Consider the following 3,370-nt stretch of genomic DNA (forward strand, 5'->3'; position numbering starts at 1 on the left):
GCGCAGCACTCCGTCCCGTCTTAGAGCTGAGTACCCAGGGGGGGGTCACCGGAGGGACGGCCTGCGCCCCCCCCCCCCCCCCAGCAGGGACAGCACTACTCTGAGCAGGCGTGTGCACGTCTGTGTGCAGAGATGTTCTCATCCCGTGGGGAGGCTCCTATGGTATTGCAGGAATTGCCGGACTGTTTTCCGGGCTGCACAGCTTCCGCGCCCGCAGGCCCCGGGGGCCCCCACCGCCGTCCTCCCTCCCGGTGCGCGCTGGCTTATAACAAAAGAGCGGCTGCTCCGGGTCGACCGGCTGAGGTCCGTGTCAGGACAGGGCTGCTCAGGGGCTCAGGGAGGGGCGGGTGGTGGAGGCTGGGCCACTGCCTTGCAACCAAAGGGAGCCCGGGCTTCCTACTTGAAGTTCTGTCCCAGGAACCTGGACTTCCCCACCTGGTCACGTGTATGGGGGGCGACGCCTCCGGCAGGCCCTTCGGGAGACAGGTGGTTTCCTGGCCGTCGTCACTATGGACCCTCCTGGTTCTGTAGCATCTTGGGTCTATGGATCGTCTGAGCCCTTTTTGGCCAGTTCCCTCTGTTTCCGAGAAGACGTTGACCAGGTCCCTCCGTGCCCCTGTCCCTGGGAAGACAATGACCAGGGCCTCCGTCCCCTGACACAGGGAAGTCTCTGACCAGGCATGTCCCTGAGCCTGGCTGCCTTCAGATCAGGCTGGGCGGCTGCACGGCAGTCCCACAGGCTGAGGTTTTCCAACAGCTCCCAGGAGGGAGGAAGCCCAGCAGCTGAGGGCCTTCTCTGTGAATCCACATCACCTGGAGCAGAAGAGCTTTGGACAGCCCCCTCAGCTCAGGCCAAGGGGGTTCGGTGACCCAGCCCAGGCTGCCTCCACAGGCTCTGGGGCCCATCTGCTTGTCTGGCCAGTTTCTGGGGACGAAGGGGACTGTGTCCTTTCAGGGGGATGTTGGTGATTGCCAGTTGAAACATGACATTTTCCCCCTCTCCGGGGGAGTTTAATCTAGAGAGAAGGCTGCTGCCTTGGGAGCCTCCTGTGTGAGCCTCCTGCTTGAGCAGGCATTCTGGGTGAGGCCCCCAGGCTCCTGGCTGCTGCAGGCGAGGCAGAACCAGGGAGGGACACTGCGCATCAGGCCCCACCCCCACCCCGTGGGCCCTCAAGCAAAAGAGACAGAGGCACAGACACAGGGAGGGAGGGGCCCAGGCCATCTGCCAGAGGGAGCAGAATGCAGCCAGCAGGGTCTGGACCCGAAGACCTGAGCCTGGATGGGGTGGGCTTGTGGTGCCCGCGGGTGTGGGGTTCGGCCCCGGGGGCCACGGGTGAATGAGCTGGGGTTGCAAACTTGGCCACAGTCAATGCAGCTTCTCTGCTGATCCCTGGGTGTGCAGGAGCCTCTGGTCACACTTCAGGCTGCTTGTCTCAGGGTCACAAGTGCCCCCAGAAAGCTCCAGACCTATCCAGGGGCCAACGACCCCAGAGAAAGAGAGGCATGGACGTGGGGAGGCCTGAGCACCCAAATGCTGTGACAACCAGGCAGACATTCCATGGGCGCCAGGCCCAGTGTCCTGTTCAGAGAGTGGGGTCTGGAGGGGCCCAGCGACCTCGGGGAATGGGACAAGAGGCCAACAGGGTCAGCCTGGGGTCAGGAGGCTCCTGGGAGCTGAGTAAAACCACAGGGGAACAGCTCTGAAGGGGTCCCTGGGGGCCAGGAGCCCAGGATGCTCCAGGTGCACCTGAGAAGGCATCTAGGAGCCACAGCATCCCTCCCCTGGGCAGCCCCAGGGCAGCGGAGTGTGCCGGTCCAGCCAGAAACCCCGGCCTGGGTGACCAGTTGTCCTGGTCTGCCCAGCACAGAGGAACGTCCCAGGAGTCGGGGTTCCTGATGATGAGACCCAGCCCCCACACAGGACCGACCCCCACTTGGTGTCAGGGAAGTGGCGGAACGCGGTGGGTGGCAGCCGCCTCATTGGGTGGCCCCGGAACCAGGGAACGACTCCCAGCTGCCCGCAGAGAGCAGGGAGTCCACAGAGAGAGCAGGGGGCCCGGAGAGAGCCTGAGCGGTTGCCCGGCTCCCTGGGCTGAGCAAGGGGAACTGCAAGGACAGAGGCCCTGGCCCTGGGGTCCCCGGGAGAAGACGAGCTCTGGGGGGCCAGATTTGTATCCTGATGCCTCCTGAGCCCCCCTGCCACCTGCAGCTCTGACCCCTGATCCTTGCCTGCTGAATGTCCCCGGAACCTCACAGACTTGGGCCTACCTCTGGCTGGGGCCCCCACACGTGCCCCCAGCACCTCACAGACAGCGGCCCGCTCACACCAGAGCCGGGGGGGCAGTGTGGACGCCTCAGGAGCAGGCCTGGGGAAGAGAGCCAGGAAATCAGGGATGCTCAGCCCTGGGTGCTGGGGCCTTCTGAGCTTGGCCTCCACGTGCCCCATAATGACCAGAGCCTGGCCCGCTCTCAGGCCTGGGTGGCCAAACCCACCGGCCTTCATCCTATCGCTTTCCCTCGATGGCTCGGAATCTGGGTGTCCTTCCCCTGCGGCCAGTGCCCCCAGGGCCCCGCCAGCCTGCACCGGAGGCCCTGCCTCTGCTTGTCCTTGGGGACAGAGGAAGCTGGTTCCAGACACAGAGCAGGGGACCACCCAAGCTGTGCATGGAGCCGATTCACACAAAACCAGGGGGAGGGAGGGGCACAGGCCATCACTCTATGTCAGTGTCAAGGTCCACTCTGAACCCATCAGACCAAACCAAGATCCTGAAGCCTGGAGGCCTCACTGGGGGGCAACCTCCTTCCTGGGCAGGGGGGCCCATGGGAGACGAGGAAGAGGAAGAGGAGGCAGGGAGGAGAAAGGGGATGGAGGGGGAGTGGCAGGTGCTCTGAGGCCACAGCACTGGCTTCCATGAGCCGGGAGGACCCCAGCCTGGGCCCAGCCTGACCTCCAGACCAGTGGGGTCAGCAGTGGAGACAGGAGGAATGTTGAACTGTCTGGTGAGCACATGAAGACTGAGGTACACTCAGGGTGATGATGAGGTCCCTGGGCACTTAAATGCTATCCACTCAGCACCTTGACCTGCAAATGAAGACACAAACCGCCAAGGTCAGCCTGGGCCTGTGGCAACATCGAGCGTACTGTCGTGCCAGCTCGAAAAGCACTATCGCCCTGCCTCGGTCACCTCACCACTGCCCAGACCACTCCCACCCTGCTGTCCACCACAGGCTGCTTTGGGCTGCTCCTGGGCCTCTAGAAGCTTCCAGGACACTTTGCCGTGTTGGTTTTCCTTCTGGATGTGCTGACCCATCACCTGCCCTGATTGCCCATCCTGGAGGCAGGGTCTCTGTTCATGCTGAGCTCAGGGTG

Source organism: Herpailurus yagouaroundi, unplaced genomic scaffold, assembly GCF_014898765.1.
Source record: "Herpailurus yagouaroundi ecotype Mexico unplaced genomic scaffold, PumYag 217, whole genome shotgun sequence".
In the NCBI taxonomy this organism is placed as follows: Eukaryota; Metazoa; Chordata; class Mammalia; order Carnivora; family Felidae; genus Herpailurus; species Herpailurus yagouaroundi.